Source organism: Coregonus lavaretus (genome assembly GCF_964263955.1).
Source record: "Coregonus lavaretus genome assembly, chromosome: 17".
Lineage (NCBI taxonomy): Eukaryota > Metazoa > Chordata > Actinopteri > Salmoniformes > Salmonidae > Coregonus > Coregonus lavaretus.
The window spans coordinates 41,071,750-41,094,700 of NC_140004.1; the positions used below are offsets into that span (position 1 = coordinate 41,071,750).

Here is a 22,951-nt window from a genome sequence, read left to right on the forward strand (position 1 = left end):
TGTGCATTAGGCCCTGGCCTTTGGCCACCCTGACGGACAGCCAGAGCAGACTCCTGCCCCTAGTCCCCCACAGCACATCAGACAGGGGCCAAACTGTCACAACCAAGTTGACTGAATACATACTAGACTACTACATCAGAGACTGACTACATACAAGACTACTACATCAGAGACTGACTACATACAAGACTACTACATCAGAGACTGACTACATACAAGACTACTACATCAGAGACTGACTACATACAAGACTACTACATCAGAGAGACTGACTACATACAAGACTACTACATCAGAGAGACTGACTACATACAAGACTACTACATCAGAGAGACTGACTACATACAAGACTACTACATCAGAGAGACTGACTACATACAAGACTACTACATCAGAGAGACTGACTACATACAAGACTACTACATCAGAGAGACTGACTACATACAAGACTACTACATTAGAGGGACTGTAAGGTTCTGTATTTATTTTCTTAGTTCACCTTGTGTTCTTGAACGTAGCCCTGTTTCTTTGTGTTCTTGAACGTAGCCCTGTTTCTTTGTGTTCTTGAACGTAGCCCTGTCTTTCATTTTTGTTTATTGATTTCACCTGTGTTAGTTACTCTCCTGGTCTCATCAGCTCCTTATTTAGTTCAGTTCTTTCTGTTTGTGCCTTGTGAGGTATTGTTTGTTTTGATTCTACTAAGGCTTTTCATAGCTCGTTTGTGAGAACCAGTTTTAACCTTCAGTCCTAGTTTTGTTTCTTCTGCCTGTTTGCCTACCTGTGTATGACCATTGCCTGCCTGTGACCACGATTCCTACCTTCTGCGAAGGCGTAATAAACACCTGCCGCACTCTGCCCGTGAATCTATACCTTTTTCTCTCTGAGTATTCATTACAGAATACCTCACCAAAAACTGAATGGATTCAGCGGAGCTACAGTGGCGCCTAACCCAGCAAGAGGAGTGTATGGAGGAAATCTGCCATCTTCTCCGCCAGCCTATCCCTACTCCTCCGATGCCAGGTATCGTAACCAATAGCCCTCCTTCATTCATATCCATGCCTGAAAAATATGACGGTTCACCTGGGAAATGTCAGGGATTTCTGATGCAATGCAGCAAATACGTAGAGCACAACCCCACTAACTTTGCCACCGACAAGAGCAGGGTGGATTTTGTTGTGTCTCTACTCACAGGCAAAGCCCTGGATTGGGCCACTGCCATATGGACTGCCAAAAGCACAGAACTCAGATCCGAGACCCATTTCCACACCCTCTTCAAAGAGGTATTCGATCACTCTCCTTCCGTTCGTCCTATCGGGGACCTCCTAATAGACCTTCAACAAGGACGCAATTCAGCTGCCAAGTATGCCCTCGAGTTCCGCACCATGGCTGCAGGGAGTGGATGGAGTGAGGCTGCTTTACTTACTGTCTACCGAAGAGGGCTCAACAGGGAACTTCAGGCGGAGCTGGCCTGTAGAGGTGACCTTCAGGATTTAAATCAATACATTCGTATGTCCATCTCCATCGACCAACTCATCGCCGACTGCCGAAGAACTCTGCCGCCCAGGAACCCAAAACCTTCTCTTTCCATGATTCTGTCATCCTGTCCGAGTCTTCCAGAGCCCATGCAGTTGGGTCATGCTCCTCTCCCGTGTATCGAACATCAAAGTCGGATCCAAGAAGGGCTCTGCCTATACTGTGGAGGGGAAGATCATCTACTCAGCCATTGCCTGTTCGCCCCCCACGGAGGGATGAGAAGGGTCCCTCCGCTGCCATGCAGGTAGGCGGGTCCGAATGTCTAAATATCTCCCAGAAGCAATTCTCCATCCCAGTATTGATAACCGTGAAGGGGGTTAACGAAGTACATAGCGGGCTTGATAGATTCGGGAGCAGCAGGTAGTTTCATCGATCACCAGCTAGTACAAGAGCTTGACATTGATCTTACACCTGTCACCCTCCCTTAAGGATTAACACCCTGGACGGGCAACCATTGGGCACGGGCTTCATACACACCTGACACAGAGCGTTAACCTCCAGATTGGAGTCTTCAACACTGAAACCATTCAACTCATGGAACTCTCATCCCCCAAACAGCCACTCATCCTCGGACACCCCTGGCTTTGTCGTCACGACCCTGCCATCTCGTGGCGACAAGGTGAACTACTGTCCTGGTCTTCTACTTGCTTCACCAGTTGTTTCAGCCTACCTTGCAGAGCCACCACCATTGAGGACTCTGCCTCTGCAGTGCCACCCACCATACCATCTGAATACGCCCTGTACAGCCATGTCTTCAGCAAAATCAAGGCCTCCACTCTGCCACCACATCGCCCAGGGGACTGTGCTATTGACTTACTCCCTGGAGTGTCCCTACCGAAGGGCCGTGTTTACCCCCCATCTATCCTGGAAAATGAGGCAATGGAGAACTCCATTGATGAAGTACTCGAAAACGGTTTAATTCGTCCTTCTTCTTCCCCAGCTACGTCCAGCTTCTTCTTCGTTGGAAAAAAAGGACGGTGGTCTTCGTCCATGTATTGATTACCGTTCCCTGAATGATGTTACGGTCAAGAACCGTTTCCCTCTTCCTCTGATCCCAGCGACCCTTGAACAAGTGGGCCACGCCAACATCTATACAAAACTCTACCTGCGGAGTGCTTATAACCTTGTCCATATACGTGAAGGCGACGAATGGAAGACGGCCTTTATCACCGCACGAGGGCACCACGAATACCCGGTCATGCCCTACGGCCTTACTAACGCCCCCGCCGTCTTCCAATCCTTTAGGAACGAGGTTTTCCAGGATATGATCAACCGCTTTCTCATCGTCTACATTGATGACATCCTGATTTACTCCCACTCCCTGAAGGAACACATACAGCATGTACAAAGGGTTCTTCAATGGCTCCTTGACCATAACCTTTATGTGAAGACTGAAAAGAGCACCTTCCATGTAACCTCAGTAAACTTCCTCGGTTTCGTACTGACACCTGGAGGGGTCAGCATGGATGAGAACAAAGTCACCGCTGTCAGTAACTGGCCCAAACCCACCACCGTTAATGAACTCCAATGTTTCATTGGGTTCTCCAACTTCTATCGCCGGTTCATTCGGAACTTCAGTTCTACTGCCGCTCCCCTCACTGCCCTTACCAGCCAAAATACCCGGACCCTTCAATGGACTGATACCGCCCTGACTGCTTTCAACACCTTGAAACGCCTCTTTACCTCAGCTCCTGTCCTTCGCCAACCTGATCCGACCGTTCCTTCCACCCTGGAGGTGGATGCCTCCGAAGTAGGAGTAGGAGCCATACTCTCTCAGTGGGTGGGAACACCTCCAAAATCACATCCTTGTACCTTCTTCTCCAGGAAGTTATCCCCCGCTGAGAGGAATTACGGTGTGGTGAACAGAGAACTCCTCACCATCAAGTTGGCCCTCGAGGAGTGGCGCCACTGGTTGGAGGGCGCACAACATCCCTTTTCTCGTCCTAACAGATCATCATAATCTGGAATATATCAGAGGGGCCAAGATGTTAAACTCCAGACAAGCCCGCTGGGCTCTCTTCTTCACATGCTTCCATTTTCATGTTACATACATCCCTGGAAAGAAAAACGTAAAAGCTGATGCTCTCTCCCACCAGTTTGACCTTCCGACCAGTAACTCAGACCCTACACCCATTCTTCCTTCCTCTTGCATTATGGGACCGGTACAGTGGGAGGTTCACTGTGCCATACAAGAAGCCCTAACCTTAGACCCGGCTCCTTCTGAGACCCCAGCAGGGAAGAGTTACGTACCAGCAGCTGTTAGACCCCAACTGATGCAATGGTGTCACACGTCCTTGGGGTCAGGACATCCGGGCATTACAAGAACCACCGAACTTCTAGCACGTAAATTCTGGTGGTCCTCACTGGCATCCAACGTCAGGGATTACGTACTCTCCTGTCCAGTCTGCGCCCAAACCAAAAGCCCTCGTCATCTCCCTTCCAGTAAGCTTCAACCTTTGTCAATCCCTCACAGACCCTGGTCCCACATAGCTGTTGACTTCATCACAGACCTTCCAGAATCCTCTGGTAACACCACCATCCTTGTCATAGTAGACCATTTTTCAAAAATGTGTCGTCTGGTTCCTCTTCCTCATTTACCTAACGCCATGGAATTGGCTGAGTGTATGTTCCAACAGGTGTTCCGTCTGTATGGGATTCCAGAGGACATCGTCTCTGACCGCGGGCCCCAGTTTGTCTCCCGGGTGTGGCGAGCCTTCTGTGACCGACTGGGGGTCGCCCTCAGCCTCTCCTGAACCAAGAAATAGGAAAGTGCCTCGGCCAACAATGTTCTGCCTCTCCACACGACTGGAGTCGGTATATGGCCTGGACCGAATATGCTCAGAACTTGAACATAGCCCTGTCTTTCATTTTTGTTCATTGATTTCACCTGTGTTAGTTTCTCATCAGCTCCTTATTTAGTTCAGTTCTTTCTGTTTGTGCCTTGTGAGGTATTGTTCATTTTGATTCTACTAAGCCTTTTCCTAGCTCGTTTGTGAGAACAAGTTTTAGCCTTCAGTCCTAGTTTTGTTTCTCCTGCCTGTTTACCTACCTGTGTATGACCATTGCCTGCCTGTGACCATGATTCCTGCCTTCTGCGAAGGTGAAATAAACACCTGCCGCGCTCTGCGCGTGAATCTATACCTTTTTCTCCCTGAGTATTCATTACACCGACTACATACAAGACTACTTAAGGGGGAGAATCTGACTACATACATGACTACTTAAGGGGGAGGGATTGACTACATAAAATACTATTTAAGGGGGAGGGTCTGACAACATACAAGACTACTTAAGGGGGAGGGATTGACTACATACAAGACTACTTAAGGGGGAGGGACTCACTACATACAACAGTACTTAAGGGGGAGGGATTGACTACATACAAGACTACTTAAGGGGGAGGGTCTGACTACATACAAGACTACTTAAGGGGGAGGGATTGACTACATACAAGACTACTTAAGGGGGAGGTTCTGACTACATACAAGACTACTTAAGGGGGAGGGATTGACTACATACAAGACTATTTAAGGGGGAGGGTCTGACTACATACAAGACTACTTAAGGGTGAGGGATTGTCTACATACAAGACTACTTAAGGGGGACTCACTACATACAACACTACTTAAGGGGGAGGGACTGACTACATTCAAGACTACTTAAGGGGGAGGGACTGACTACATACAATACTATTTAAGGGGGAGGGAATGACTACATACAATACTACTTAAGGGGGAGGGTCTGACTACATACAAGACTACTTAAGGGGGAGGGACTGACTACATACAAGGCTACTTAAGGGGGAGTTGGCTGTTGTTGCAGGTGAGCTGGGGCTCCCACCTTTAAAAGACCGGCTATGCACAATGAGACAGAGTTGCCTGGGCTTTGTCTGCATTTGGCTGTCTACTTAAAGCCTGATGAATTTGGTAGGAAACCCATAGCAGGAGTTTGATTGGTAAGGATTCTGCCAAATACTTTTTTCTTTATTTTACCTACCAACTCCTGCCCTGCTGTCAGGGACAAATGCAGATGAAAATGCCTTTTTTTGTTTGTTTCTTTCCCCCATTCGGAGAGCCAGGTTGCAGATGCAGCGCATGTGTGTGTGTTTTAGCGTCTGAATGGCGAGACTACAGGACAGCAGTGTGAAGGCTGCCAGCATCTGCCTCCCGTTGTCTCCCTCACAAATACCCCCAGGCTGCAGATAACATTCCGCTGACCCACGTAGCTCCCTCTTATAAAATCTGTTTTATTTCTGCCAGCGAAGGTGCGAAGAAAATTGCTTTTCTTTTTGCAATTTTCCAAACACCTGATCCTCCCGGCTGCAAGTATTCTGTTTGTACCTCCACATTCCAATGTTCTTAATCCATTGTGATTGTGTGTTGAGGAATATTGTATTGTGATAAATAGGTTTGTTTCTGACTAGAGCCCAGCAGGTGTACCCAAGGGAGCCACTGGATCTAATCTGGTACTACTGTGGTGCTAAAATCTGACAGGCAAAAATAATGTGTGTGTGACAGATTTTAACACCATAGTAGTGCGTGTGTGTGTGTGTGGCATTGTGTGTGTACACGCAGCAGGTGTAATGACACATTGGGTCCCGTACCTCCCGTCTTTGTTTCCACACACCATCAGGTGAGGGGGGCTGTCTCTCAGGTTGACACAGGAGAAGTCTCCTGCTGAGTTTCCCACAAACACCTCAGACTGGCCTGTTTCTAAGCTGTACACCTGGATCTGAACACAATAACACACAGAGAGTTAGACTCCTTCACTGGCTACTTGGGCAAAAATTATTCTGCACCTGAATATAAACAGAGGCAACACATAGAAAAATAGATATTTGGTGATGGATGCTGTTTCTACAGACAGATGTATTCATACTGTTATTTTATTTTACTTCTGCTCACTTTTTTGTTGTTGTTGTTTTATGTTACTTTTTTTATTAAAAAATAAATGCATTATTGGTTAAGGGCTGTAAGTAAGCATTTCACGGTAATGTCTACACCTGTTGTATTTGGCGCATGTGGCAAATAACATTTGATTTGATTTGATTTTGATTTGATCCCTGAACACTGCAGCAGGAGTTAGAGAACACCTGGATATGAGCAGATTGAGCAGAGTGTAAAACGTCCTCATGATGTACTCTACATTTAGCAGCAGCATCAGACCTAAAGCAGTAAAGACAGATGTTGATCCTCACAAATTTCTAGTCTCACACACACACACACACACACACACACACACTGTCTCTGTCTGTCTGAGCTCCGAGACTCATCACAACACTTTCCATTGCCTCGCTTTTACACAGGAATGAATCTCTGTGCTGTTAACAAGCAGGCAGCAGACCATGCTTCGTAACAGATGCTGGACTACAGTTTTCAGCTGACATGTAGGGAAATTAACAGAATCTAAATGAAATAAAATGGTTGTCAGTAATTATAAACACTACATTTTCTTAACAAAAGGGCTATGAATACAGTGTTGTAAAGCTTAATTAACAAAAAGGTTTGAATATGATAGGAAGGAAATTGACCAACAAGCATATCAATATTAATTCAAAGATAATTATTAATTGTGTTCCCTCCAGCTCCATAACAAAAACCTTTTCAAATGTTATTTAAATGATGTAATCTGGCTGTTATAATTGGTCAATTAGTGGCTGGAGCTGTTCTCTTTCAAAGCAAAACTAAACAAACTAGCCAACGTTCAGACAGAATGGGGAATGATAGATAAAGACATTAAACAAAGGATGAGAGAAAAGAGAAGAGGGGGGAGCGAGCGAGCGAGAGGGGGAAGAGAAGAGAGAGATCGGGGAGAGGGAGCAGGCAGCATGATGTAAGGCTTGAGAAGATGCCAACTGTTTTGTGTCTCCTATTTGGGCCAGGCAGCCTTAATGTGAGCTGGCCCCGAGCGGAGCAAGCCAAAATCGCACACAGGACACACTCACACACACACACACACACACACACACACACACACAAACACCGGACACACTCACACACATACAAACAAACACACACACAGGACTTTGAAATGACAGCTTGACGGGATTTGGGAAGGGGGATAGGAGGAGGAAAGGTGGAAAGAGAGGAGAGGAGAGGAGAGGAGAGGAGAGGAGAGGAGAGGAGAGGAGAGGAGAGGAGAGGAGAGGAGAGGAGAGGAGAGGAGAGGAGAGGAGAGGAGAGGAGAGGAGAGGAGAGGAGAGGAGAGGAGAGGAGAGGAGAGGAGAGGAGAGGAGAGGAGAGGAGAAAAGGAGAGGGGAGATGAGAGGAGAGAGAAAGAGAGAGGAGATGAGAGGGAAGGAAAGATGAGAGGGAAGGAGAGAGGATAGGGAAGGAGAGAGGAGAGGGAAGGAGAGGGGAGATGAGGGAAGGAGAGAGGAGAGATGAGAGGGAAGGAGACAGGAGAGGAGAGGAGGGGGGATGTCTGCTTGTCTTTTTTTCGATGAATCATCTCAGTTTGGGGGGAGGGGATTTGATTAAAAAGCAGCCCAATCCAGCTATTATGTGGAGGAGCTGTCAGTGAAAACGAGCATAGAGACAGTTTGACGCTAATATGGAAACAGTTTAGGGAGCACCTCAGCATGCTTTGATGAAAGGCATCATGGCTTTGGCTACAGCAGAGTCATCGTGTTAATGTGGCTGCTGGATTCCTGGAGAGATAGTTTGAGCAAAAATAAAATAATAATCTATAATTTGTCCTAAATCGCTGCCTTCACGAGTTCCTCTGTTAAGTAAATGAAGACAAATGTCACTAAACGATTGTCAAATGATGCAGTCTGTTGAGTTCATGTTGCATTGTTATTACACTTGACTTTCAGCTGTCAGGTAGGTTAATGCTTTTAAAGCACATGTAGACCTGACTTATAGATCCAATGTGAACAAACACTGACATGAATACAGTCAATATAAACTCACAGAGTTTGAAGATAAACATTCAAAGCAACTCAGACCTGTCAGAAGTTAATCAAGACCGTTGATCCTAAACGACGAATTGATCCTAACGGAACATGCCACACTTTTCACTGAACAAATCTATGTTATGGATGTGTTGTGTGTAACCTATGGGGGCGGCGGGTACAGGGTAACAGGGTACAGGGTAACAGGGTAACAGGATACAGGGTATAGGGTAACAGGGTAACAGGGTAACAGGGTACAGGGTAACAGGGTACAGGGTAACAGGGTAACAGGGTAACAGGGTAACAGGGTAACAGGGTAACAGGGTAAAGGGTAACAGGAGTCCAGCACAGCACTGAGCAGATGTCTAGACCCCCCCAAGTCCACTGGCGGAGGAGGGGAGAGAGGGATGGGAGGAGTTGGGGTGGGGAGGGGAAGGGAAGGAGGGTGCAGGTCCAGAGGTGAGGGAGACTGACTCACTAGCTCACTCTAGCCGACTCTCACAGGCACCAGAGAGATAGGCCAATAAACAAAGACATGAACAAGACAGATAAATACATGAGACTTGTAGACACTTAGCAACATACCGTACACAGGAGCAGACAGACAGACAGAGAGACACACACAGACAGACAGACACAGACAGACAGACAGACAGACAGACAGACAGACAGACAGACAGACAGACAGACACCGAGAGAGAGACAGACACAGATAGACAGTCACAGACAGAGAGAGAGACACACACAGACAGACAGACACAGACAGACACCGAGAGAGAGACAGACACAGATAGACAGTCACAGACAGAGAGAGAGAGAGACACAGACAGACAGACAGACAGGATCCATTACAAAGACCATTCATGTCATAATACCTCTAAAACATGTAGCTGGAAAAGCAACAAGTCCTAGTTATGACTCAACTCCTCGGTGTGAAGAGAGAGAGTGAAAATGTCTGGATGCCACCTCCATTCTTTTCACAGCTTTTAATTAGGCATATGTCTTCTCATGAAATAACACATAACACATTCTGCCTCAGCAGAGTCTGTTGGCAATTCTTACTTCCCTCTTCGCAGAAGGAAAATGATGTCAGAAACACTATGAAACCGATAGACTTGTTAAAGCTGATTAAAAGTTGTAATTCTTCAGTTTAATTAGTGAAGGGAAAACGTGCTAATCATGAATTGGCATTATCTAGAGAAGATGAGCTAGCTAGTGGAGAAAGGAAACAAAAGAAAACTCAATGTTCGATTTAATTCACTACCATATCAAATATTATCTAATCAGTAGCGTTGTCTTAGAATATTTCATATGAAAAAAATAGGCCTAAGTGACAGTATTTTTGACAGGACGTGAGACATCAAAATGTATGCCTAGTCAGATTGAAGACCTGTGGAGCTGGTAGGCTATATGACATCTCAATTGATTCTACAAGATTTTTTAAAAATCCTTTAGCTGTAACCTTGAGAGGAAGCACTGCAGCAAAGTTATTTACATTTTACATTTAACATTTTAATCATTTAGCAGATGCTCTTATCCAGAGTGACTTACAGTTAGTGAGTGCATACATTTATTTTTATTTATTTTTCATACTGGCCCCCCATGGGAATCAAACCCACAACCCTGGCGTTGCAAACGTTATGCTCTACCAACTGAGCTACAGGGGCCCGTGTAGCTCTGCATCCTCCACTCTGCGGTGAATCAAATAAAGTTCACTCTCAAACTTTCTCCCAGGCCACTATGTGGCGCTTTACTGATAATATAACATCATCAGGAATGAGAACATTGTAATGATGTCAGTGGGATAGCTCTGCCAAAGACCTGTCTAACCAACAGAGAGAGGCTCCATTTGGGACCGGTCCTTAGTCACTCGACTAATTACTTAAGTACCAGCATCTGTGCCTAAACAAAACATTAAACGTTTAGAGGGGAAAGACAGACTAAGGTGTTTAACTAAGTCGGTTTTTCAAACAGGGTTTTTGTCACAAAACCACATCTTGCAAATATTTGTCTTGAAACACACCGAAATGCATGACACCGATTTACAACTAAAGCCCAATTTGGATCCTTTTAAGGTTATGAAATGTCACGACAAAGACATTTTGGTGTCCGTGTTTCACCTATTTTTTTTAGCTTAATTGAAATGACCAAATGTCAGCCTTTTACCAGATCTGAACTGTAGCCTATAACTGATCGAATTTCTGTATGCTATATACAGTGCATTCGGAAAGTATTCAGACCCCTTCACTTTTTCCACATTTTGTTACGTTACAGCCTTATTCTAAAATGTTATCTACACACAATACCCAACAATGACAAAGCAAAAAAAAAAGGTTTTTAGAAAAGTTTGCAAATGTATTAAAAATAAAAAAAACTGAAATACCTTATTTACATACAGTACCATTCAAAAGTCATCCCAAACCATCTCAATTGGGTTGAGGTCGGGGGATTGTGGAGGCCAGGTCATCTGATGCAGCACTCCATCACTCTCCTTCTTGGTAAAATAGCCCTTACACAGCCTGGAGGTGTGTTGGGTCATTGTCCTGTTGAAAAACAAATGATAGTCCCACTTAGCCCAAACCAGATGGGATGGCGTATCACTGCAGAATGCTGTGGTAGCCATGCTGGTTAAGTGTGCCTTGAATTCTAAATAAATCACCAGCACCAGCAAAGCACCCCCACACCATAACACCTCCTCCTCCATGCTTTAAGGTGGGAACTACACATGTGGAGATCATCCGTTCACCCACACCTGGAACCAAAAATCTCCCATTTGGACTCCTGACCAAAGGACACATTTCCACGGGTCTAATGTCCATTGCTCGTGTTTCTTGGCCCAAGCAGGTCTCTTCTTCTTATTGGTGTCCTTTAGTAGTGGTTTATTTGCAGCAATTCGACCATGAAGGCCTGATTCACATATTCCCCTCTGAACAGTTGATGTTGAGATGTGTCTGTTACTTGAACTCTGTGAAGCATTTATTTGGGCTGCAATTTCTGAGACTGGTAACTCTAATGAACTTATCCTCTGCAGCAGAAGTTACTCTGGGTATTCCAGTCCTGTGGCGGTCCACATGAGAGCCAGTTTCATCATAGCACTTGATGGTGTTTGCAACTGCACTTGAAGAAACTTTAAAAGTTCATGACATTTTCCGTATTGACTGACCTTCCTGTCTTAAAGTAATGATGGACTGTCGTTTCTCTTTGCTTATTTAAGCTGTTTTTGCCATAATATGGACTTTGTCTTTTCCCAAATAGGGCTATCTTCTGTATACCCCCCCCTACCTTGTCACAACACAACTGATTGGCTCAAACGCATTAAGAAGGAAAGAAATTCCACAAATTAACTTTTAACAAGGCACACCTGTTAATTGAAATGCATTCCAGGTGACTACCTCATGAATCTGGTTGAGAGAATACCAAGAGTGTGCAAAGCTGTCATCATGGCAAAGGGTGGCTATTTGAAGAATCTCAAATATAAAATATAAAACACTTTTTTGTTTACTACATGATTCCATTTGTGTTAATTCATAGTTTATGTCTTCACTATTATTCTACAATATAAAAAAGAGTAAAAATAAAGAAAAACCCTTGAATGAGTAGGTGTGTCCAAACTTTTGACTGGGAGCGTAAGTATTCAGACCCTTTGCTATGAGACTCGAAATTGAGCTCAGGTGCATCCTATTTCCATTGATCATCCTTGAGATGTTTCTACAACTTGATTGGAGTCCACCTGTGGTAAATTCAATTGATTGGACATGATTTGGGAAAGGCACACACTTGTCTATATAAGGTCTCACAAATAACAGTGCATGTCAGATTAAAAACCAAGCCATGAGGTAGAAGGAATTGTCCATAGAGCTCTGAGACAGTATTGTGTCAAGGCACAGATCTGGGGAAGGGTACCAAAACATGTCTGCAGCATTGAATGTCCCCAAGAACACAGTGGCCTCCATCATTCTTAAATGGAAGAAGTTTGGAACCACCAAGACTTCCTAGAGCTGGCCGCCCGGCCAAACTGAGCAATCGGGGGAGACGGGCCTTGGTCAGGGAGGTGACCAAGAACCTGATGGTCAGAGCTCCAGAGTTCCTCTGTGGAGATCGGAGAACCTTCCAGAAGGACCACCATCTCTGCAGCACTCCACCAATCAGGCCTTTATGGTAGAGTGGCCAGACGGAAGCTACTCCTCAGTAAAAGGCACATGACAGCCCACTTGGAGTTTCCAAAAGGCTCCTAAAGGACTCTCAGACCATGAGAAACAAGATTCTCTGGTCTGATGAAACCAAGTTTGAACTCTTTGGCCTGAATGCCAAGCGTCACGTCTGGAGGAAACCAGGCACTGCTCATCACCTTGCCAATACCATCCCTACAGTGAAGCATGGTCGTGGCAGCATCATGCTGTGGGGATGTTTTTCAGCGGCAGGGACTGGGAGACTAGTCAGGATCGAGGGAAAGATGAACGGAGCAAAGTACAGAGAGATCCTTGATAAAACCTGCTACAGAGCACTCAGGACCTCAGACTGGGGCGAAGGTTCACCCTCCAACAGGACAACGACCCTAAGCACACAGCCAAGACAACGCAGGAGTGGCTTCAGGACAAGTCTCTGAGTGTCCTTCAGTGGCCCAGCCAGAGCTTGGACTTGAACCTGAACGAACATCTCTGGAGAAACCTGAAAAGAGTTGTGCAGCGACGCTCCCCATCCAACCTGACCGAGCTTGAGAGGATCTGCAGAGAAGAATGGGAGAAACTCCCCAAATACAGGTGTGCCAAGCTTGTAGCATCATACCCAAGAAGACTCAAGGCTGTAATCGCTGCCAAAGGTGCTTCAACAGAGTGCTGAGTAAAGGTTCTGAATAATATTTCCTTTTTATTTATTTTTATTTTTTTAATTAGCAAACATTTCTTAAAACCTGTTTTTGCTTTATCATTATGGGGTATTGTGTGTAGATTGATGAGGGGAAAAAACAATTTAATCCATTCTAGAATAAGGCTGTAATGTAACAAAAAGTGGAAAAAGTCAAGGGGTTTGAATACTTTCAGAATGCACTGTACAGTATAATATTCTGCCCATTTGAACAAATTAATTTTAGGCCTAAAAGAAACACTAACAGCTAATAGGCTACAGCTCACTTCACTGCTGTGGAGAACTCAACGTGTGTGGAGGTCTCTGTACGCACCATTGTACCTTCGCTGTTGCGTCTTGCTTGAAAGAAAGCCACATAAACTTTGTTTCCCAGCTATGTAATATGCAGAGGGCTAAGTTAGTAGCAGGGTCCTTAGATACACCACATTAATACAGTATATACAAACAGCAGATACTTTGGGAAATAGACTGAACATGTTTAGTACGCGTGTACGTATGTATGTGTGTGTGTGTGTGCATGTGTGTGTGTGTGTGTGTGTGTGTGTGTGCATGTGTGTGGATGTATGTGTGTGTGTGTGTGTGTGTGTGTGTGTGTGTGTGTGTTCATGTGCTTAAATTCAGCCCTATAGTTATATCAGTAAAAAAGAAAAAACATTCAAGGTTGGCCAATTTGTAGCTGTCCAAATGTGTTGAGCACTCAGAAAAATAATGGTTTGGGCTTCAGTATTGGCTTTGTGCATAGCTTTGGCATAACTACCTCAATGTAACCCTGTTCCTAACTCCAGGTACAGTAGAGAAAAAACAACACCTGGGTTGCATTCATTAGAAACCCTAATTTTCAATGAATGCCCTAATGAATACGACCCTGTCAAAAGACTGTAATCAATTCAATGTTGCTTCACCTTGTTGCCTCCATCGTTAATGGCCCAGCCACAGCTCTTGACCCCCAGGGCAGCGTGCGTCACCGAGGCGTCCAGACAGGTGATGGGGTAGACGGTGTGGTACACTCAGGGCTCCAGGTCCTCAGGGGCCAGCAGGTACACTGTCTCCCCAGCAGAGAGGGCCACCAGGGGGCCACTGGCACCAGGACCATAGACTCCACCTGTGACCAGAGCCTCTGTTAGGAAAGTTATAAATGTATTCAGCCTGCTGATTACTGTCACATGGAGTGAGAAGTCTAAAGTACCTCACATATGAAAAGTCCAGTTGCACTGTTAGTGAACTAATATGGTACATAATGGATTGACTGTGACAGATAGAGGAATTAAAATATCAGAAATCACAACAGCAGACTGGATCAAAGTAGACACACTATCATTGCATCAGGGGATTCTATCATAATCCTAATTAAAATTATCAAGCTGATGGTGCTTCTCCAGACCAATCAGAGAGAGAGAGCGAGAGCGAGAGCGAGAGAGAGAGAGAGAGAGAGAGAGAGAGAGAGAGAGAGAGAGAGAGAGAGAGACAATGTAATCATATGTTTCCCATACCAATAAAGCCCTTTGAATTGAAATTGAATTGAGAGAGAGACTCACAGGTTTGGGCAGCATGGCCTGGCAGAGGATCCTCCAGTAGCCCGTCATCAGGCTGGTCCAACCGGACGTCTAGCCCAGCAGCAGTAGCCAAGATGGGGCTCTCCAGGCTCAGAGCCAGGGTGTGGACCCTCCCAGGGATCCTGTCCTGTCTCTGTGCTCCACACAGCCTACACAGGAGCAGAATACACAGTTAACCTGTAACCAAAGACTTCTCAGTGTGGCCATCCACATGTACATACACTTTAGGGCGTTTTCACACATTTCTGTATGACCCGGATCCTGGAGCATTTGGTACCCTGATCTACAGTGCAAAGCATGTGTGAAACACAAACGGACCCTGGCTGAAACTAATCCTGGACCTGTATGAGTAGCAGGACCGGAGTACCAGGTATTGTGATGCGGCAGCACGAGTCACGTGGAACCTTTTGCCCATTGTAAACAAGCTAGCTTGCTAACGTAGAATGTGTGTCTTGCTAATCGCACCCTGAAACGGTTATTTTCAAGTCTTGTGAAAGCAAAACGTTTTCTGTACAATTCCCACAAACGCTACAGAGAACTGCACCACGGTACCGAATTACAAATGTGAAAACTTCCTTAATGGAACTTGGTAATAAAGTGTGAACTGTTCATCAGTCTCCTGCTGGTCATTACCTTCGAACATAGACACCAGGGTGATTGTACCTATTGAAACCAGCACTTCTTTCAGAGACCACCGACCAACAGGTGGCACTCTTTTTCACTGTCCTAGACTGGAAGGATAAGGCTAGCCAGTGGAATAGCCACTAAGTTGACTGGAGAGTTGAAGACCCCCACTCACCATCGTCATAGGAAGCCACACCGGACATGACTGACATGAGGTCTGGGGGTGAGGTCTACAGTCAGGGGGGGGCTGGGCCTCAGGAAGGAGGCTGCAGAGTCCCAGTGGAGGGTGTCCCACAGCCTCACATCCCCTGACGTGTACCTAGGGGGACGGAAAACAACGTTACACAACACGATGATATTAACATTAAAGAGATTCGCCACAAAGTGAATAGAAGCCTAAAACAGTCACTTGTTACGAAACATTGACGTATACTGCTCAAGAGGACAAGGCAGGCATCAGTTACGGCCTACAGTAGCTCTAAGCAGATATAGCTAGCTCATCCTAGCTCTACACATATACAGTCCTCTCTGTGCACATGCATAGAAACACCAAACGTTTCCCAAGTTTCCCATTGGCAGCTCAGTCAATTGTAGACATGCAGAGTGGGTGAGGTGGCAGCTGAGTTCCTCAAAGCCGGCCTGAGACGAGCCACGAGACAAGCTACTCCAGGTCCACCCCAGGTCCACCCCAGCACCAGCTGCCCTGGGCTGCCTCAGACGGACGGAGACCCTTTCCGCTGCTGGAGCCTGGATGTGGGTCAGAACTGGTGCTGGGTTGGGCTGTTGGAGAGAGTTGCAGACAGAGATAAACACTGAGAGTGGCACCAATGGGTTGCCAGATAAACCCTTTCAGCTAGCTAGCTACCAATGACACTGTGGCACAAACAAGATCGTGAGATAGCTAGCTTCCACTCCCCAATTTACATGCTACAATCACTTAAACCACTTCACCCACTTCACTGAGCATCCGTCTCCCAGCATGAGGAAATGGGACAGACAGACAGACAGACAGAGAGGAAACGAGGCTAAAACACTCCATCTGAAATATCATGGTTTGTCAGGAAGGTAACAACACTCAACATAATTAGTGCATCGTCCTTTAGCCAAGAATCAACAGGAGAAATTCATGCCTCAGCTGGTACTTTCCCTCTTCCAAATCATGAAACTTTTGATGGATCAATTTCAGGCAAGATCAGTGCACAACCTGTAGTTCTGCTTCATCAGTGCCTCTACAAGATACTGTATAAAAGTGAGATAAATATTTTATCCGTTTGCCTAGAAAAAGCAGCGGAAAATAAAAATGTCCACTAAAACTCAACCCTGGTTAAACAAGGTTTTCATAGTGATGCTAAACTCCACAATGAGTATCTTAGTGATCCAAATCATATTAAATCAAATGTTATTTGTCCACATACGCTGAATACAACTGGTGTAGACTTTACCGTGAAATGCTTGCTTACGAGCCCTTCCCAAAGATGCAGAGTTTCAAAATAATAAAATACACAATAATAGAGCTATATACAGGGAGTACCAGTACCAGATCAATGTGGAGCTATATACAGGAAGTACCAGTACCAGATCAATGTGGAGGAGTACGAGGTATTTGTCCCAAATGGACATATATCATTGTTACAGTTGTAAATATGTACAGTGAGGGAAATAAGTATTTGACCCCCTCTCAATCAGAAAGATTTCTGGCTCCTAGGTGTCTGTTATACAGGTAACGAGCTGAGATTAGGAGCACACTCTTAAAGGGAGTGCTCCTAATCTCAGTTTGTTACCTGTATAAAAGACACCTGTCCACAGAAGCAATCAATCCATCAGATTCCAAACTCTCCACCATGGCCAAGACCAAAGAGCTCTCCAAGGATGTAAGGGACAAGATTGTAGACCTACACAAGGCTGGAATGGCTTACAAGACCATCGTCAAGCAGCTTGGTGAGAAGGTGACAAGAGTTGGTACGATTATTCGCAAATGGAAGAAACACAAAAGAACTGTCAATCTCCCTCGGCCTGGGGCTCCATGCAAGATCTCACCTCATGGAGTTGCAATGATCATGAGAACGGTGAGGAATCAGGCCAGAACTACACGGGAGGATCTTGTCAATGATCTCAAGGCAGCTGGGACCATAGTCACCAAGAAAACAATTGGTAACACACTACGCCGTGAAGTACTGAAATCCTGCAGCGCCCGCAAGATCCCCCTGCTCAAGAAAGCACATATACAGGGCCGTCTGAAGTTTGCCAATGAACATCTGAATGATTCAGAGGAGAACTGGGTGAAAGTGTTGAGGTCAGATGAGACCAAAATCGAGCTCTTTGGCATCAACTCAACTCGCCGTGTTTGGAGGAGGAGGAATGCTGCCTATGACCCCAAGAACACCATCCCCACCATCAAACATGGAGGTGGAAACAATATGCTTTGGGGGTATTTTTCTGCTAAGGGGACAGGACAATTTCACCGCATCAAAGGGTTGATGGACGGGGCCATGTACCGTCAAATCTTGGGTGAGAACCTCCTTCCCCCAGCCAGGGCATTGAAAATGGGTCGTGGATGGGTATTCCAGCATGACAATGACCCAAAACACACAGCCAAGGCAACAAAGGAGTGGCTCAAGAATAAGCACATTAAGGTCCTGGAGTGGCCTAGCCAGTCTCCAGACCTTAATCCCATAGAAAATCTGTGGAGGGAGCTGAAGGTTCGAGTTGCCAAACGTCAGCCTCGAAACCTTAATGACTTGGAGAAGATCTGCAAAGAGGAGTGGAACAAAATCCCTCCTGAGATGTGTGCAAACCTGGTGGCCAACTACAAGAAACGTCTGAACTCTGTGATTGCCAACAAGGGTTTTGCCACCAAGTACTAAGTCATGTTTTGCAGTGGGGTCAAATACTTATTTCCCTCATTAAAATGCAAATCAATTTATAACATTTTTGACATGCGTTTTTCTGGATTTTTCAAATACTTTTTTCCCCTCACTGTATATACACTACATGACCAAAAGTAGGTGGACACCTGCTCGTCGAACAGCTCATTCCAAAATCATGGGCATTAATATGCAGTCGGCGTTCCAATTCACCCCAAAGGTGTTCAATGGGGTTGAGGTCAGGGCTCTGTGCAGGCCAGTCAAGTTCTTCCACACCGATCTCAACAAACCATTTCTGTATGGACCTTGCTTTGTGCACAGGGGCATTGTCATGCTGAAACAAGAAAGGGCCTTCCCCAAACATGGAACCACAGAATCATCTAGATGTCATTGTATTCTGTAGCGTTAAGATTTCCCTTCACTGGAACTAAGGGGCCTAGACCAAAACATGAAAAACAGCCCGAGACCATTATTCCTCCTCCACCAAACAGTTGGCACTATGCATTGGGGCAGGTAGCCTTCTCCTAGCATTCGCCAAACCCAGATTTGTCCGTCGGACTGCCAGATGGTGAAGCGTGATTCATCACTTCTGAGAACGCGTTTCCACTGCTCCAGAGTCCAATGGCGGCGAGCTTTACACCACTCCAGCCAATGCTTGGTAATGTGCACGGTGATCTTAGGCTTGTGTGTGGCTGCCCGGCCATGGAAACCCATTTCATGAAGCTCCCTACGAACAGTTATTGTGCTGATGTTGCTTCCAGAGGCAGTTTGGAACTCGGTAGTGAGTGTTGCAACCGAGGACAGACAATTTTGATGCGCTACGCGCTTCCGCACTCGGCGGTCCTGTTCTGTGAGCTTGTGCAGCCTACCACTTCATGGCTGAGCCGTTGTTGCTCCTAGACGTTTCCACTTCACAATAACAGCACTTATAGTTGACTGGGGCAGCTCTAGCAGGGCAGAAATTTGCATAACTGACTTGTTGGAAAGGTGGCATCCTATAACGGTGCCACGTTGAACGTCACTGAGCTCTTCAGTAAGGCCATTCTACTGCCAGTGTTTGTCTATGGAGATTGCATGGCGGTGTGCTCTATTTTACACATCTGTCAGCAACAGGTGTGGCTGAAATAGCCGAATTTGCTAATTTGAAGGGGTGTCCATATACTTTTGTATACATAGTGTATATTATTATTATGGCTTCATTCACTTCTCACTTCCCCCCCTGCTGCTCCCCCTATGGACATTCCTTTGGGGACATTTACCCTGCCCCCACCCCTCAATGGAGATTTACCATTGTTACAGTTGTAAATATATATACTTAACAAAAATATCAACGTAACATGTAAAGTGTTGGTCCTATGTTTCATGACCTGAAATAAAAGATCCCAGAAATGTTCCATACGCATAAAAAGCTTATTTCTCTCAAATTTGCCAAGATACTCCATCCACCTGACAGGTGTGGCATATCTAGAAGCTGATTAAGCAGCATCATCATTACACAGGTGCCCATTGTCTTGGGGACAATAAAAAGCCACACTAAAATGTGCAGTTTTGTCACACAACACAATGCCCAAATGTCTAAAGTTTTGAGGGAGCGTGCAATTGGCATGCTGACTGCAGGAATGTCCACCAGAGCTGTTGCCAGAGAACTGAATGTTCATTTCTCTACCATAAGCTGCTTCCAACATCGCTTTTAGAGAATTTGGCAGTATGTCCAACCGGCCTCACAAGCGCAGACCACGTGTAACCACGCTAGCCCAGGACCTCTACATCCGGCTTCTTTACCTGTGGGATCGTCTGAGACCAGCCACCCGGACAGCTGATGAAACGGAGGAGTATTTCTGTCTGTAATTAAGCTCTTTTGTGGGGAAAAACTCATTCTGATTGGCTGGGCCTGGCTCCCAAGTGGGTGGACCTATGCTGCGCCACTGCCCAGTCTTGTGAAATCCACAGATTAGGGCCTAATTTAATTATTTTAATTGACTGATTTCCTTATATGAACTGTAACTCAGTAAAATCGTTGAAATTGTTGCACATTGCGTTTATATTTTTGTTCAGTATAAATATATATTATTATAATTTGTATTATGGTTTCATTCCCTTCTCTTTTTGACCTGCACTGATGGAGCTCGGAGCTTAAGAATTTCACTGTACCCTGCAATTACATCTGCGACCCTATGCATATGACTAATCAAAAAAATATATATATAGTTAGATAGTTGGGTACCATTAATTGACTATTTAGCAGGCTGGCTATTTAGCAGTCTTATGGCTTGTTGGTCCGAGAGCCGATGCTGCCGATGCTGCCGATGCTCCGGTACCATTTGCCGGACGGTAGCAGAGTGAACAGTCTATGGCTTGGGTGGCTGCATCATCGAGCCTTCCTCTGGCACCGCCTGATATAGAGGTCCTGGATGGCACGGAGCTCGGCCCCAGTGATGTACTAGGCTGTCCGCACCACCCTCTGTAGCACTTTGCGGTCAAGGGCGGTGCATTTACCATACCGAGCGGTGATGCAGCCAGTCAAGATGCTCTCGATGGTGTAAAACTTTTTGAGGATCCAAGGGCCCATGCCAAATCTTTTCAGCCTCCTGAGGGGGAATAAATTATATTCTAGGTGTGAATACAATTTGCTGCAGTAGGCAGCCCTCTGTCTCTGTATGTAGGGAATAGGGTGCCATTTGGGACCCAGCCAGAGTTCACCGGGGCCATGGGAGAATTTAATCAGACCGCCCCCTGCGGGCCCCAGCCTCCTGATACAACATTTAACAGACTCATTTCAGCAGCTCAAGTCACACTATCATCCTACGGTACACCGGGCCCAGTCGAATTTAAATAGCTTACTTCATGTGAGAGTGAGAATCCGTAGCAGTAAGGGGCATAACATAGAGACTGAAGTCTATTGTGTTTTCACAACAGGTTGAATTAAAAGAATGTGAAAAGAAAGGAGTTCAAAGACACGTGGTGGTCTCTTTTAGTACAATGTCAAAGCAGCAGCTCAATGTCTATTGATCTCCCTTCATTGGGCTGAAAACGTGCTGATCAACACAGCTGCTTGCCCCTTCCGACACTAAAAACAGGTTATATTACTGTATATCTTACCCAGCAACAACATAGCTGTCACAGGAACTGACGTCACACAGCACCTTCCCTAGCTCATACTGCAGTTGGCTGATTGATTCAACACGATTCTAGGAGTAGGAAGACATGTAAAACGTTTAGTTTATCGGCGTCCCTATGTAATTACAATGTTGTTACTACAGTTAATACTGTATATCATTTTACATTTTACATTTTAGTCATTTAGCAGACGCTCTTATCCAGAGCGACTTACAGTTAGTGAATACATATTTTTTATTTATTTTTTATACTGGCCCCCCGTGGGAAACGAACACACAACCCTGGCGTTGCAAACGCCATGCTCTATCAACTGAGCTACATCCCTGCCGGCCATTCCCTCCCCTACCCTGGACGACGCTGGGCCAATTGTGCGCCGCCCATGAGTCTCCCGGTCGCGGCCGGCTGCGACAGAGCCTGGATTCGAACCAGGATCTCTAGTGGCACAGTTAGCACTGCGATGCGGCGCCACTCAGGAGACTATAGTATAGTTACGCAGGTTTAAGCTAATACTGTATAGTTACACAGGTTTAAGTTAATACTGTATAGTTACACAGGTTTAAGTTAATACTGTATAGTTACGCAGGTTTAAGCTAATACTGTATAGTTACACAGGTTTAAGTTAATACTGTATAGTTACACAGGTTTAAGTTAATACTGTATAGTTACACAGGTTTAAGTTAATACTGTATAGTTACACAGGTTTAAGTTAATACTGTATAGTTACACAGGTTTAAGTTAATACTGTATAGTTACACAGGTTTAAGCTAATACTGTATAGTTACACAGGTTTAAGTTAATACTGTATAGTTACACAGGTTTAAGTTAATACTGTATAGTTACACAGGTTTAAGTTAATACTGTATAGTTACACAGGTTTAAGTTAATACTGTATAGTTACACAGGTTTAAGTTAATACTGTATAGTTACACAGGTTTAAGTTAATACTGTATAGTTACGCAGGTTTAAGCTAATACTGTATAGTTACACAGGTTTAAGTTAATACTGTATAGTTACACAGGTTTAAGTTAATACTGTATAGTTATACAGGTTTAAGTTAATACTGTATAGTTATACAGGTTTAAGTTAATACTGTATAGTTACACAGGTTTAAGCTAATACTGTATAGTTACACAGGTTTAAGTTAATACTGTATAGTTACACAGGTTTAAGGGCATGTTCAGATGAAGTGCATTGAGTTCTCAAAAATGAATTGAGTTAAAGCGCCACACACACACACACACACCCCCCTATCAAGCCAAGCCGTCCCCTACCTTCCAGTTGGAGTGCACAGTTTTCTCAGAGTTCCTGCAGTCTTGTAGTGTGCTCTTCTAGCAGGGGGAGTCAGAGACAGGAGGTAGCGTGGTGATAACCCTCCTTCAGGCACATCCTAAACGACTGCACCTCATCCCACGCCTTGCTCACCTGTGGAAGCATATTGAGTGATCATCACTTAGGTACAACAGAGTAGAACAGTGTACTTATACTACACATCTTGCTGACCT

At 45.2% G+C, this 22,951-nt stretch overlaps 1 pseudogene across 1 annotated transcript in view; it reads right to left on the reverse strand.

The window, feature by feature from the left end:
* LOC311144399 (F-box/WD repeat-containing protein 8-like) overlaps positions 1–22,951 on the reverse strand; it is a 28,523-nt pseudogene that overhangs the window by 4,501 nt on the left and 1,071 nt on the right. Inside the window, exons 3-8 of the transcript XR_014615583.1 lie at positions 22,721–22,871; positions 21,432–21,520; positions 15,640–15,787; positions 14,827–14,993; positions 14,194–14,408; positions 6,137–6,264 (exon numbers count right to left, since the gene is read on the reverse strand). The product of XR_014615583.1 is annotated as an F-box/WD repeat-containing protein 8-like (transcript). The remainder of the gene's footprint in view (positions 1–6,136; positions 6,265–14,193; positions 14,409–14,826; positions 14,994–15,639; positions 15,788–21,431; positions 21,521–22,720; positions 22,872–22,951) is intronic.